The sequence below is a fragment of the Heptranchias perlo genome, chromosome 34 (genome assembly GCF_035084215.1).
Source record: "Heptranchias perlo isolate sHepPer1 chromosome 34, sHepPer1.hap1, whole genome shotgun sequence".
In the NCBI taxonomy this organism is placed as follows: Eukaryota; Metazoa; Chordata; class Chondrichthyes; order Hexanchiformes; family Hexanchidae; genus Heptranchias; species Heptranchias perlo.
The window spans coordinates 23,168,366-23,184,620 of record NC_090358.1 but is presented as its reverse complement, the minus strand read 5'-3'; the positions used below and the strand labels follow the sequence as shown (position 1 = coordinate 23,184,620).

At 43.0% G+C, this 16,255-nt stretch overlaps 1 long non-coding RNA gene and 1 pseudogene across 1 annotated transcript in view; one reads left to right on the top strand and one right to left on the bottom strand.

The window, feature by feature from the left end:
* The window catches only part of LOC137301892 (uncharacterized), a 98,525-nt gene extending 91,411 nt beyond the window's left edge, over positions 1-7,114 (bottom strand). Inside the window, exon 1 of the long non-coding RNA XR_010958387.1 lies at positions 6,932-7,114. This is a non-coding gene — a long non-coding RNA (uncharacterized lncRNA). The remainder of the gene's footprint in view (positions 1-6,931) is intronic.
* Positions 5,365-5,756, top strand: LOC137301636 (small ribosomal subunit protein eS24 pseudogene; annotated as a pseudogene).
* Positions 7,115-16,255: the final 9,141 nt, after the last annotated feature.

Below are 16,255 nucleotides of genomic sequence, written 5' to 3'. Positions count from 1 at the left end.
AAATTAAAATTAAACATTTTCCTCTTACTAAATCCATACGGGTATTGACTATTTTAAAAGTTTCTTGAAAAGATTGGTTGTAATATTTGGGCTAGTTGGAGATGCCAAGTACATGTAAAATATTAAAGTATTTTCAATATACCTATCAGTTTCATTGAAATATTTTGGTCACATTTAAATATTTTTTGCATATAATTAACTTCTATTTGCCACCTACTAATTGGGCACTCCACATTAAGTAAGATGTTTCGATCTTGAATGCAGCTGTGAACCATAATGCAGATACACTGCCAATTTTTAAAGTTGTCAAAACTAGTGCAATCCTTTGTACATACGAAATCCTTGCAGCCATGTCATTGCACATCACAGCGATCAACTTCCTGACCTTTTTAAAACGCTAAGAATTAAAGTAACATTTAGAAATGCGCTGAAGGAAGCAGCTCTTCGAAGTGCCAGGACATTACAACTGCCTCAGCATTTTCTCTGTGCAAGCAGAGATTTTATTGAATTACTGTGAAATGTGACACTGCTTGCAAGTGCAATAGAGTCCATCAATTTTTCTTGTGTTATTTCTAAATAAGTCTAGTCTGCCATGACCATGATGATGATGTGTCTCATTTTTGGTGTGAGCAGTGTTCTGCATTGCAACAGATGCAATTTGTTTTCCTCACTGGACGGTCATTCTCAAGAAGAATCCACTGACTTCAGTACTCTGCTGGTTTCCTTCAATGTTCCCACTCGGATACATGTCTGACCTTTGTAACACAAGTCTAACCACAGGACTGTCTCACGGAGTCAGCTCACAGAGGAAATAAATACATTGTCTTTTCAATCGTAAAAACTGATCGCCACATATATTCTGAAAGAACTAGAGTGAAGGACTTAGGTTATAGGTGTTGATATTCCTTGTATAATTAGGGTACAATTTGCAAGTTAACAAAATCTGTGTACGCCATTTAAAAGCCACACATCTGGTTTTTTTTTAAAGGTACGTTACTTTCCCTCTTGTACAAGTGAGTTTCACAAATAGAATACTGAGTATGTGAAAATTGGAAATTTAGTCATTTTCAAAATCTGTCAAAACACTGCCGTTGAAACAAATGAGCATGGCCCTTGTGCACTAAAAGGAATGCGTGGTATGGTACATCTTGCTGCAGTGAAGTTGGAATCTACAATATCGTTAGAGGAACATTGTACAGAAACAGATACTCGAACTGCCTTCTGCGTAAATTCTAGATCATTTTTTACAAACTGTCTCTTTTAGAAAAAATGCTTGTTATATGTATAGTAACTAATACTGTCTGGAAGATCAAGCCAGAAGGACTGGTAATCTTTCAGTTAATCTAGTTGGATCTGTCTAATCTATAGTGATATCCAGTCTTGGCAATCCATGGTTGTTTGATTTATACTGATAGGTGTTAATTTAAAATGTTATTAATATGGCTCTGGTGTGGTAAATGAATTGTTAGGACACAGTCTACATTATAGGGAAGTTTTCTGTAGTCCACAACTGTCCAGTACACTTTTACAATATTGCTGAAATATTTAACTATTACTGGTGCTATTTTATTTGAGATGTACGGCACAACGACTCAACCATTTTGTACCATTTTAAGGGAACTATTTTCGTACTACAGACGCAGCACAAGGACGCCTATGTTCCCACATGCGACTGTGACAGAACTTGAGCTGTTTTGTCTGACATTTAGCTAGGTATTTGCTCTGTTACAGTACACTTTGTTACACTGATTATTCTGTCCTGGGGAGAGGGCCAAGCTAGTCAATGTAATTACAAACATGTGGTGTGATTTGTTCAGATGTGTGTTTAATTGGCATCTTCTTTTTGAATTGAACAGACAGTTATTTAAACTCATTAAATCCCAGCAACTGATCCAAGCAGCCTGCCTTCTTTCAAATCGGATAGTCTATCTGGAGTCTTTGAAGAGTGTCGGTCCAGAACCTCTGAAGAGAGATAATTAACCCAGATAACTTGCATAGATAGTGAGAAGGTAAATAGAACAGTTACATTGAAAATCAATTGCAGTATAGTTTAGCACAAGAGTTGTGAACTATTTGTTTTCTACTATATGAGGAGTTAACAAAGTTTAATAACTGCTGTAAAATTATGTTGTGTTACAAAACCCTGGTTAGACCGCACCTGGAGTACTGTGAGCAGTTCTGGGCACCGCACCTTCGGAAGGACATATTGGCCTTGGAGGGAGTGCAGCGTAGGTTAACTAGAATGATACCCAGACTTCAAGGGTTAAGTTACGAGGAGAGATTACACAAATTGGGGTTGTATTCTCTGGAGTTTCGAAGGTTAAGGGGTGATCTGATCGAAGTTTATAAGATATTAAGGGGAACAGATAGGGTGGATAGAGAGAAACTTTTTCCGCTGGTTGGGGATTTTAGGAGTAGGGGGCACAGTCTAAAAATTAGAGCCAGACTTTTCAGGAGCGAGATTAGAAAACATTTCTACACACAAAGGGTGGTAGAAGTTTGGAACTCTTCCGCAAACGGCAATTGATACTAGCTCAATTGCTAAATTTAAATGTGAGATAGATAGCTTTTTGGCAATCAAAGGTATTAAGGGATATGGGCCAAAGGCGGGGATATGGAGTTAGATCACAGATCAGCCATGATCTTATCAAATGGCGGAGCAGGCACGAGGGGCTGAATGGCCTACTCCTGTTCCTATGTTCCTACCGTTTAATAAGTTTGTTTGGTAGTTCCAGCCTAATACCAGGTGTAATGTAGAGTTGTTCTGCCACTTTCCAAAGACCAGAATCTCATGGAGGCATAAGATAGAACCAGGAGCTGAAGTAACCTTTTTTTTAAAAAAGGGGCTTTCTGTTCATTATCCCAGGCATCCTCTGACATTTTACCTGGATATCAGGGCAAGTGAAAACAGCCTGGAGGATGGAGAGAGCTGGGGCTCGCCAATGAGCAGTCTGAAAGATGGAAATCAAAAATATCTAGAGTGAAAAAAATGTAAAGGACACCCAAAAATATAATGGCTGCATTGTTCCAAAGGCTATAATGGAACAAACGTAGACCTGAGGTCCACCAGAGGTGTTCAAAATTTTGATGGTTTTTTTTGGTAAGGTAAGTCAGGAAAAAGGTATTTCCACTGATTGGTGAGTTGATAAGTGGAGGGCATAAAATGATCACCAGATGAACAAAGGGAAAGTGGAGGATACTTCCGGTTTGGATGCCGAACAGGCATGATATTGGTGATGCACCCCCCACCCTCCTGGCCCCCACCCAACGTGGCAGTCAGGGGGTCTGAATCACTTTCGGGTTCGGGCCTCATTAACATTAACATTTTGTCAGCGAGCTTCGGCTTTCCTGCCAGGTGAAAGCAGATTGGCAGCTGTCGGGGAAGGATGAAGATGATGGAAGAGGGTGAAAAGTTAAGTCAGAAACTTTTCTACATGGGGCCGGGAAGGGGGCCTCACAAAGAAAGTCGTGTTCTCCCTGCTCCGAACTCTTTTCCTGTTCTCCCACCCCCCCCCCCCCCCCACCCCAGCAAAACCCTCCCAAAATCCCTTCTCCACCACTTGCATGCAAGCCAATGGGTAGCCACGGGCCGCCCAACCTTTGGCAGCCGCTCTGTGCCGGGAAGTGGACCGATGGCATTTAAACGAGGCCTGGTGGTTAAAATCGGCAAAGGCCTCCTGCTGCCTCTGGCAGGCAGGAAATTAACTCACCAGAGCAGATTCCCGCCGGAAACCCGCTCCGAGTTAAAATCCACCCCAAAATCTTGAAATATGCCAAGAGAGGCGAGAAGAATGTTTCTTTTTTCATGCAGAGGGATGTTGGGGCATGGAATACTCTACCATAAACAATGATGCAGCAGAATCCATAATGCTTTTTGAAAAGGAAGTCCGTAAATATGTGAAAAAGAAGAATTGAAGATATGGGGAAAGGGCTGGGGACAGGGACCAAATAGATAGCTCTTTGAGAGTGTAGGCAGGGCACAATGAGTTAAATAGCCTTTTTGGTCTTAAAATTTTATCATTCTAGAATTAACTTCACCTAATTAATAGGAAAATACAATAAAAAACCTATAAACAATTGATTTTTATTTCTACCCGTTCTTGCTGTTTCCTGTTTACTTTCTCTGCCTTTAAGTCTGTTTCTCCCTCTTTTTTGCTATGTTTGTTTTACTACCTACTTCACATATGTCTTGCTATCTAATTTCCTACACACCTTTGCTTTTTTCTAACCTAGATGCTACCCTTCTGTGCTATCCTTGCCATCCTTCTGAATCTTTCCCTGATCTGGCACTAATGCCCACCTATGTCACAGAGACTGCACGATTCTAGCCTCGCGATGGTTGTCCATCACTGTAGATCACTGGTGCTCCTCCGAAATAATTAAATAAAAATATAGGAATGTTGTGATCATCAAAGCAGCATCATCCACCCCAGATACCAAAGCTTTGTACCACAAGCCAACCCTTATCTACATAGGATTACATAGAATCTACAGCACAGAAACAGGCCATTTGGCCCAACTAGTCTGTGCCTGTGTTTATGCTCCACACAAGCCTCCTCACACCCCTCTTTAACCCTATCAGCATATCCTTCTATTCCTTTCTCCCTCATGTGCTTATTTAGCTTCCCCTTAAATAAATCTATGCTATTCACCTCAACTACTCCATGTAGTAGCGAGTTCCACATTCTAACCACTCTTTGGATAAAGAAGCTTCTCCTGAATTCCCTATCGGAATTATTTATGGCCCCTAGTTTTGGAGTCCACCACAAGTGGAAACATCTTGACGTCTACCCTATCAAACCCTTTCATAATTTTAAAGACCTCTAGTCCTGTTTCAAGTAAGGAAACTTTCCCTCAGCTCTTTATCTTGTCTCTCTCCTGACCTCCTTTGTATATAGTGTAAGCAGTTTGCCTCACTAACTTTGAAGTCATAGGTTAATGTTTCAACCTAATGTTAATGGGGCATCTCGATAACATTAAACTACCCAAAAATATCAGGGAATGGAGGAGGGGGAGAGAAATAAAGGAATGTTAATATTTTCCAGATACAGTTTGATTTAGGCCATTCTTACAAACTAAAACTTATTCATAAAGGGAATCAAACAACTGATGTATGTGGCTGAATCCATTGGCAATATGTAGTTTAGCTGGAGTGGAAACCATCAGTTTATCTCGGCAGGTTTAGATGGTACAGTGACCTAAAGCACATGACTACATTCTTGAAATAACTTGCCATTGAGACTTTGCTTTGCCATCGATATAGTGTCAGGAATTTATTGGGTTAGACCCGAAACATTATTTGCAATATAAATAGACGTCCTGTTTTGTGTAGAATTTAAACCCAGGTCCAAGGCAGCAGTAAAGATGAACAACACTGTGACCATCAGGACGAGAAAGTTCATGACAAATTGTTTGCTCCAACACATGCAAATGGCTGTTGATGCTCTTTGCCCAGGTAAAGCCACGGTCTCCAAAACAGAAATTAGGGAAAAGTTGGCAAAAATGTACAAAACAATGCCAGACATAGTGTTTGTTTTTGATTTCTGGACACAATCTGGTGGTGGCAAATCAACAGGATTTGGCATAGTCTACGATTCCTTGGATTGTGCTAAGAATGAAGCTAAATGCAGGTTGGCAAGGCACAGTCTGTTGGAGAGGAAGAAGGCTTCTGGGAAACAGAGCCAGGAACGCAAAACCAGAATGAAGAAAGTTCAGGTACAGCTAAAGCTAATATTGGTGCTGCTGGCGAGAAGTAACATGGGAAAAGACTTGAAGGTTCCTTGAAATACCAAGTTATCATTAGATCATCGCTTGTCCACGTGCCCAAATTCTATACATTTACTTTCGATAGACATTTTTTGTCATGCTATTTCTGTCATGATTTTTGTATTATGAAGAGGTGGATGAGGACATGTAAGGATCCAGATTAGAGGTTTTTGCAGTCAGGCATCATAGAAGATGCCTCTTCCCTACATGTAGATCCTCAGTCACCAGGGTCTACAGACCAACAAGGTCTTGAATGTCTCTAAACATCTGGGCCTCAGGTGGCTGTGCTTCTCCACAGAGGCTACTGGTGAAATATGTCAGCCAGCAGCTGATTTCCACTAGGAGAACAGCGTTATCTGTAACAGTCTAAGTCAACATTTCCTTCAACTTGTCTGCATCTTCCGGACACATTAGCTGACCCGTGCCGCATTAACCAGGCAGCAGTTCACCATTGCAGCAAGAAGACCGATGATGGTCCCTTCAGCAGGGTTGCACAATTCATTTCTTTCCCAATGGAACGGGAGAAGAAAAGAGAGAGAGCTATGCAGTTCTATAGGCTGGCTGGCTTCCCAAAGGTGTAGGGAATAATTCATGGAACTCATGTCACTCAGAAATTAGGGTTTTCCTTAGGGACTTTATAAACAGAAAGGGATAACGCTAATGATCTGATATTACATGTCAATGCCAGATACCTGGGGAGTTGCTATGACTTTTTCATCATGCGACAATCTATCATTCCAGCCCACATGGCTCATTGTCATGTATCGCGGTGATTAATGAGTGACCAGAACTATCCCCCTTCCCTCCTGGCTGATGACTCCAGTGAGGTTTCCATAGACAGACAGGGAGAGCAGATACAATGGAGCCCACAAGAAGTGATATGGAATAGACTAGAAATATTCTGAAGTTTTGTTTGAGGTGCCTGAATAAGTCTGAGGGGGCATTGCAGTAAAGTCCAGCCAGAGTCTCTAAGATCATTGTTACGTGTTGCGTACTTCCTGAACCTGAAGGCGATGATGATGATGATGAGAAGGAAACACCTGCAGCCCCAAAGCACGAGGAGAGTGTTTAGGAAGGAGAGCAAGTGGAACAGAAGAGGCAGTTGCCTGAGCAAGGAGAGCACGAATGATAGCTCAGTGCTTTGAAAAAATAAAGGTTGACTCACCAAAATAAAGTCACTTCACACCTGCTTTCACACCCTCACAAAGTCTGTCACTGTCTGAGACTCCTGCCAAATTTCTTCATAAGGTAAAAGTCTGTAATTCCCCTGCCATCATGAAACTCCAAATTGTTGAAGGCTTTCACAGAAATGAGCTCAAAACTCTTTGATCGAGCCTGTGTTTGCTTTTTCATTCTCGGGATGTGGGCCCGCTGGCAAGGACGGCATTTATTGCCCATCCCTAAACAACAACATTCACCGGGAAGTAATACAATATTTAATTCCTCCTATCTACAACTGCTTAACCCCGTCAGCTCCCCTTTGTGCCAGGTAGCTTACCTGTTCTAGTTCCTAATCTATTACACCTACGAGATGCTCCGAGTGAAATGAGGTTGAGCGGTGGGCGGCTGGGATGGTTCCCCTGGAGCCTTAGAAACTGAAATGGCTCTTGTGTCAGGCCTGTCCCAGAGCGGCCTGCTTCAAGCAGCCTTTCTTTAGCAGCAGCAAGGAGTGCTAGGCCCAAGTCTGAACCTCCCTCATGTGAAGGCCTTGGAGGGGACCTTAAGTAAACAGGCTCAACGCCACTCTTGGGAGGGACAGTGATGACACCTGTGCCCACTCTTTGCCACCCACAATTACAGTACACTGGCTCAGAGGCACTGCTGGTCAGTGTCACCAGACAGAATAGTCTCAATGAGCTCTTACAAGCCCTGTATCACTGTCCTGCTGAAACCATCTATAGAAGCAGTGGTTACTGCCACTCTGGTGGCCACCAATGTCCTTGGAAGCTCTTCCTGACATCTTGGTGCCACTGCAATTTCTTGGGCTGTTACTGTCTCCAGGGCGTTCGGCAGATTGTGCCAATCTTCCTGCAGCCTGTTGCAGATGTGTGTAGTGGACTCCTCCCACTTTAGCTGTCTGTCACACATTCCCCTCCCCAACCCAGAACTCCGTGATCCATTTCTTGCCTGATCCATGGCATTAGACATCTCCATCCCACACAATCCTGCGTTATCAGCCTGGATTCCTGCCTGAAGCCAGTTTTTATGCACGAAAAGCAATTTAAACATTGCATGTAGTCTGATAATCTCCCAATGCTATAATAATCTGGGACCCCAACCCCAGTGCTACCATACTGTAGCATATCCTCTGACACATTGCCATGTTCTTGCTCTGAGCACCCATATCTTACCTCTTGCTGTACCCACCATCCTACAATGGATATCCATGAGCTACCACCCCCTCTTGCCAGTTCACTCATATCCCATCACCCTGTTCCTAATGCACTCATTGGAACATAGAAACAGGAGTAGGCCATTTAGCCCCTCGAGCCTGTTCCACCATTCAACAAGATCATCGCTGATCTGTGACCTAACTCCATATACCCGCCTTAGCCCCATATCCCTTAATACCTTTGGTTAACAAAAATCAATCAATCTCAGATTTAAAAATTAACAATTGAGCCAGCATCAACTGCCGTTTGCGGAAGAGAGTTCCAAACTTCTGCCACCCTTTGTGTGTAGAAGTGTTTCCTAACTTCACTCCTGAAAGTCCAGGCTCTAATTTTTAGGCTATGTCCCCTAGTCCTAGACTCCCCAACCAACAGAAATAGTTTCTCTCTCTCTACCCTATCAGTTCCCCTTAATATCTTGAAAACTTTGATCAAATCACCCCTTAATCTTCTAAATTCCAGATTTGTGTAATCGCTCCTTGTATTTAACCCTTGGAGTCCAGGTATCATTCTAGCAAATCTACACTGCACTCCCTCCAATACCAATATATCCTTCCTACGGTGCGGTGCCCAGAACTGAACACAGTACTCCAGGTGTGGTCTAACCAGGGCTTTGTACAGCTGTAGCATAACTTCTACCCTCTTGTATTCTAATCCTCAAGATAAAAAGGTCAGAATTCCATTAGCCTTTTTGATTATTTTCTGACCCATCCATGACATTTTAATGACCTATGTACATGGACCCCAAAGTCTCTTTGGACCTCCACTGTTTTGAGCTTTTCACCATTTCGAAAGTACTCAGATCCCAGGACTACTCTGCAAGCACTACCAACCGAAATGCCCCTTCCCACTTTCTTATACTGCTACATGTAATCCCAGCAACCCATCTCCTACATATGTGCAATCCAGAATATCTTCCCTACCATCTTTCCCTGTATCCCAGGCTTTTTTTTAAAAAAGAGATAAAATTAACTGCATAGTTAAACAGACACTTAATTTAATCCAGACCACTGATTTGCAGTTTCCATGCAAATATGTACATAGTCATGGAATTTGAGCCCAGAAATATTAGTAACAGTCGCTCAATACCGTAATAAAAATCCAATTTAATTCAATCATTTAACCCACTGGCCCTAATAATATATTGTATGTTACATGGGATGAAACAGCAGTTCCTCTGACTCGGGATGAGCAATGCCATGGGTGGTCTAGTAAATTCAATTTCTAGCTGCGGCTTAAATTTCAGGCCATCAGCATTGTATTTTTCCACCTATCTGAGTGATCAGGCATGGGAATCCTGTACATCCTTCCAGTGTGTAATTCAAGGAACAAGCTACTGTTAGTACAACAGCACACTAACCCATTCACTCCACAAATGAGGCCTGTGGGCTTTGGATCACAAGGGCCTGTCGTGGAGAGCTGCTTTGTCAGTTTGAGCATCAAAGAAGAGTGTGGGGAAAAGCCTGAATCGTAACAGTAACATTTGCATTGATATTCCAGGGTTTCACTTGGTTTCCTCAGGAACGGTAGTTGGGCATGGCAACTTGGGGAGATGTTTAGATCTTTGCTGTTCCGAAAACTCTGCCTGTGGAATAGGGCAGATTTTCCTCTATTGCACTCAGACATACGGGCGCAGCTTGTCGAGGAAAACAAGGCGGGCAGAATCACATGCTCGTAATGGATTCCACTGCGTGCGTGCGATCCTCCCCACTCTTCCACGATCACTCTGCGCCCACACAACCCCTTCCACTCGAGCAATAAAAGGATAACCTGCCATCTTAAGTCGTGTAGAGCCCATGCTCGGGCAAATTGCACCTGGCCTATTGGGAGGAATGGGCTTAATGAGTGAAATGGCCTTTTTTCTCTGCTTATTGTACCAGTCCTGTGGTGCCATATATCTCCATCCCCTTTGTCACTCTTATCATTACCCCAGTTTATTTTATAATCATTTCCTACCTTGAGTTATAAATTGCTGTTCCAGGTGTATGTTAATGCAATGCCCAGAATATGAATGTAATCATATTCTGCTATGATGAAGGCTCTTATGATATTGATATGCTGGTAGGATTGTTCATGTTAACCTCTCTAAACTGTTTTTAATACATGATGTGTAACAATTGTCTCTTCCTGTCTTTTGGAAACCATTTTTATAAATGCTTAGCTTGCATTTGCAAAGCACAATTATAACACAGATGGCTTTTGCAAAAAGATTACAAGCCCTCAGTCGGATTGTCCCTGGGTCACCTTTAGTAGGTTTGTTCACTCCTTGGAATTTCACAGTCACCCCGTACTGCAAAATCAAGAGAAAATGCAGAGTTTTAGAAATTGTTTGATAAATGCTGTATTCTGCAAGTTACAGCATGAAGTGAGTACAAATGATTTAAAAGAAAGTTTGAACTGGATATTAGGTTACCTTAAACATGCACTTGCTCAGTGTGGTTAATTATATATTTTAATTTTAAAGACTGAGTGTAGTAATTAGTGAAATTTGAACTTGTTTTACTGATCATGAAAGTTAATCATCCAAGTTTACAGCAGAGTTCCTTCCCATAAAATACATATAGTGTTGTAAATTCACAAACCTGCTTTTACACAAACTTCATCTCACTGCTGACTCAAGTTGAAAGTGCACTGTCTCCTAAATAGTTTAGACATTGTCCAGAATTGAATATATAGTGCACAGTACTATTGATTACTGTGCTTCTAATGAGTTAGACAAGATCTTCTCCTTGACATATCTACTGTCAAATGCAGTTCTTTTTAATTAAAATGGTGCTGATCACATGAAGTGAAATCTAAGTATAGGAAGTGATTTGTTTTGCCTGTGAGAGCAAAAACACATTTCCTGCTCTGAGCATGCCTGTGGCTACCATTTGGCTCTAAAACCTGCTGTACTGTGCATATCTTTACATGATGGAACAGCTGCCTCTATTGTACACCCACCAACACTCATGACGTTACGAAAAGCTACCAAACCGTACAGCTTGTAGTCATTGTTTGTATATCAGATTTCCCCTTCACAGTGGTTGGATTTCCCACATGAAAAAATGGCGATGTTCTAATTCTAACGTGTTGTCCGTCATAAAGTGTTTACATTCTGGAGGCAACTAATCCATCTGGAGCATGTCTTCATGTTGTATCTTTTGACTACAGACCACCCCTCCAAACAATAATGAGTGCAACGATGAAAAGTAGAAGTTGTAAGCTCAGAAGCTTGCAAACTTGCACTTGCAAGTTAGAATCATAGAATCATAGAAGTTTACAACATGGAAACAGGCCCTTCGGCCCAACATGTCCATGTCGCCCAGTTTATACCACTAAGCTAGTCCCAATTGCCTGCACTTGGCCCATATCCCTCTATACCCATCTTACCCATGTAACTGTCCAAATGCTTTTTAAAAGACAAAATTGTACCCGCCTCTACTACTGCCTCTGGCAGCTCGTTCCAGACACTCACCACCCTTTGAGTGAAAAAATTGCCCCTCTGGACCCATTTGTATCTCTCCCCTCTCACCTTAAATCTATGCCCCCTCGTTATAGACTCCCCTACCTTTGGGAAAAGATTTTGACTATCTATGCCCCTCATTATTTTATAGACTTCTATAAGATCACCCCTAAACCTCCTACTCTCCAGGGAAAAAAGTCTCAGTCTATCCAACCTCTCCCTATAAGTCAAACCATCAAGTCCCGATAGCATCCTAGTAAATCTTTTCTGCACTCTTTCTAGTTTAATAATATCCTTTCTATAATAGGGTGACCAGAACTGTACACAGTATTCCAAGTGTGGCCTTACTAATGTCTTGTACAACTTCAACAAGACATCCCAACTCCTGCATTCAATGTTCTGACCAATGAAACCAAGCATGCCGAATGCCTTCTTCACCACCCTATCCACCTGTGACTCCACTTTCAAGGAGCTATGAACCTGTACTCCTAGATCTCTTTGTTCTATAACTCTCCCCAACGCCCAACCATTAACGGAGTAGGTCCTGGCCCGATTCGATCTACCAAAATGCATCACCTCACATTTATCTACATTAAACTCCATCTGCCATTCATCGGCCCACTGGCCCAATTTATCAAGATCCCGTTGCAATCCTAGATAACCACCTTCACTGTCCACAATGCCACCAATCTTGGTGTCATCTGCAAACTTACTAACCATGCCTCCTAAATTCTCATCCAAATCATTAATATAAATAACAAATAACAGCGGACCCAGCACCGATCCCTGAGGCACACCGCTGGTCACAGGCCTCCAGTTTGAAAAACAACCCTCTACAACCACCCTCTGTCTTCTGTCGTCAATCCAATTTTGTATCCAATTGGCTACCTCACCTTGGATCCCGTGAGATTTAACCTTATGTAACAACCTACCATGCGGTACCTTGTCAAAGGCTTTGCTAAAGTCCATGTAGACCACGTCTACTGCACAGCCCTCATCTACCTTCTTGGTTACCCCTTCAAAAAACTCAATCAAATTCGTGAGACATGATTTTCCTCTCACAAAACCATGCTGACTGTTCCTAATCAGTCCCTGCCTCTCCAAATGCCTGTAGATCCTGTCTCTCAGAATACCCTCTAACAACTTACCCACTACAGATGTCAGGCTCACCGGTCTGTAGTTCCCAGGCTTTTCCCTGCCGCCCTTCTTAAACAAAGGCACAACATTTGCTACCCTCCAATCTTCAGGCACCTCACCTGTAGCTGTCGATGATTCAAATATCTCTGCTAGGGGACCCGCAATTTCCTCCCTAACCTCCCATAACGTCCTGGGATACATTTCATCAGGCCCAGGAGATTTATCTACCTTGATGCGCGTTAAGACTTCCAGCACCTCCCTCTCTGTAATATGTACACTCCTCAAGACATCACTATTTATTTCCCCAAGTTCCCTAACATCCATGCCTTTCTCAACCGTAAATACCGATGCGAAATATTCATTTAGGATCTCACCCATCTCCAGTGGTTCCGCATATAGATGACCTTGTTGATCCTTAAGAGGCCCTACTCTCTCCCTAGTTAGTCTTTTGCCCTTTATGTATTTGTAGAAGCTCTTTGGATTCTCCTTTGCCTTATCTGCCAAAGCAATCTCATTTCCCCTTTTTGCCCTCCTGATTTCTCTCTTAACTCTACTCCGGCAATCTCTATACTCTTCAAGGGATCCACTTGATCCCAGTTGCCTATGCATGTCATATGCCTCCTTCTTCTTTTTGACTAGGGCCTCAATCTCCCGAGTCATCCAAGGTTCCCTACTTCTACCAGCCTTGCCCTTCACTTTATAAGGAATGTGCTTACCCTGAACCCTGGTTAACACACTTTTGAAAGCCTCCCACTTACCAGACGTGCCTTTGCCTGCCAACAGACTCTCCCAATCAACTTCTGAAAGTTCCTGTCTAATACCATCAAAATTGGCCTTTCCCCAATTTAGAATTTTAACTTTTGGGCCAGACCTATCATTCTCCATAGCTATCTTAAAACTAATGGAATTATGATCACTGGTCCCAAAGTGATCCCTCACTAACACTTCTGTCACCTGCCCTTCCTTATTTCCCAAGAGGAGGTCAAGTTTTGCCCCCTCTCTCGTCGGGCCATCCACATACTGAATGAGAAATTCCTCCTGAATACACTCAACAAATTTCTCTCCATCTGCTATGGCTGTCCCAGTCAATGTTGGGAAAGTTAAAGTCCCCTACTATTACCACCCTATTTTTCTTGCAGCTGTCTGTAATCTCCTTACATATTTGCTCCTCAATTTCCTGTTGACTATTTGGGGGTCTGTAATACAATCCTATCAAAGTGATCTCTCCCTTCTTATTTTTCAGTTCTACCCATATAGACTCAGTGGGCAAACCCTCGGATATATCCCCTCTCAGTACTGCCGTGATGTTCTCCCTAATCAAGAACGCAACTCCCCCTCCTCTCTTACCTCCTGCTCTATCTTTCCTATAGCATCTGTACCCTGGAACATTGAGCTGCCAGTCCTGCCCCTCCCTTAGCCATGTTTCAGTAATAGCTATAACATCCCAGTCCCATGTACCCATCCATGCCCTGAGTTCATCTGCCTTGCCCATCAGACTTCTTGCATTGAAATAAATGCAGTTTAATCTAGACTTCCCTTGGTCTTTACCCTGCTTTCTCAGACCATCTGTCTGGTCATGTTTTGTACACTCTCCCTTACTGCCTTTTGTTTCTGTCACCACTTTACTTCCCACTGACTTCCTGCATCGGTTCCCATCCCCCTGCCACATTAGTTTAAACCCTCCCCAACAGCACTGGCAAACACTCCCCCTAGGACATTGGTTCCAGTCCTGCCCAGATGCAGACCGTCCAATTTGTACTGGTCCCACCTCCCCCAGAACCGGTTCCAATGGCCCAGGAATTTGAATCCCTCCCTCTTGCACCATCTCTCAAGCCACATATTCATCCTAGCTGTCCTGTCATTCCTACTCTGACTAGCCCGTGGAACTGGTAGCAATCCTGAGATTACTACCTTTGAGGTCCTACTTTTTAGTTTAACTCCTAACTCCCTAAATTCAGCTTGTAGGACCTCATCCCGTTTTTTACCTATATCGTTGGTACCTATATGTACCACGACAACTGGCTGTTCACCCTCCCCCTCCAGAATGTCCTGCAGCTGCTCCGAGACATCCCTGACCCTTGCACCAGGGAGGCAACATACCATCCTGGAGTCTATTGCGTCTGCAGAAACGCCTGACTATTCCCCTTACAATCGAGTCCCCTATCACTATAGCTCTGCCACTCTTTTTCCTGCCCTCCTGTGCAGCAGAGCCAGCCACGGTGCCATGAACCTGGCCGCTGCCACCTTCCCCTGGTGAGCCATCTCCCACAACAGTATCCAAAACGGTATACCTGTTTTGGAGGGAGATGACCGCAGGGGACCCCTGCACTGCCTTCCTACTCTTCCTCTGTCTGTTGGTCACCCATTCACTATCTCCCTCAGTAATTTTTATCTGTGGTGTGACCAACTCACTGAACGTGCTATCCACGACTTCCTCAGCATCGCGGATGCTCCAAAGTGAGTCCATCCGCAGCTCCAGAGCCGTCAAGCGGTCAAACAGTAGCTGCAGCTGGACACACTTCCTGCAGGTGAAGGAACCAGGGACACAGGAAGGATCCCTGAATTCCCACATCCCACAAGAGGAACATGACACGGGTCTGGGATCTCCTGCCATGACTTAACCCTTAAGTTAGCTTAACACAACTACAATGTCAAGAGAAAAAAAAAGAACAAATTGTCCAAAGATGTTCATTGCCATTGAAACTTAACTGGACTGTTGAGCTGTGCAAATTGGAATTGAAGAAGTAGGATGAGAAATTTCTTTAATGGTATTTTGGGAATGATTTTATCCATTTTAAAAAACTCTTTTTTCCAGGGTGTGTACTGCACCACATCTTAGAACTTGGAAGAGAGCCTGAGCCATTGCTATTTGCATGTGTCCTGATGCAATGTTTTGACTAATGCCCATGCAAACCATGTATGGCATTGTAGATATAATCTAATCCATACATCAGTTTGCTAAACACCACTGGTTGTTATTTGTTGTTATTTCAATAGAGCTCCCTCCTCCACGATCTCTTGCACCAAATAGGACAAGAACAGCAGTGCATCCTTCAGCTTCCTCTCCATGTCACGTTTCATCCTGATTTGGACACATGCCTTCACTCCTTCTTTGCTGGGTTAATATACTATAATTCCCTATTATTATGATTATGTTAGCGTTAAAGGCTGGAAAAGAAAAGAGCAAAATATAGTTGTGCTTGTAGTTAGGAAGCCTCTCTGAGCACAGAAGACTTTTTAATTTATACAAAATTTGTTCTCGGGTTTGTGGTGCGCTAGCAAGGCTGCACTTATTGCCTTATTGCCCATCACTAGTTGCCCTGAGCAGGTGGCTGTGGGTTTTCTTGAATTGCTGCAGTCTTTGTGGTGATGGTAATCCCGCAATAGTGTTGTGTAGGGGATTAACCCAGCAAAGAAGGAATGGAGACATAACAGGATAATACGTGACCTGGAGGAGAACTTGGAGATGATGCCGTTACACTGCTGTTCTTGTCCATTTTGGTGCTAGAGACCGTGG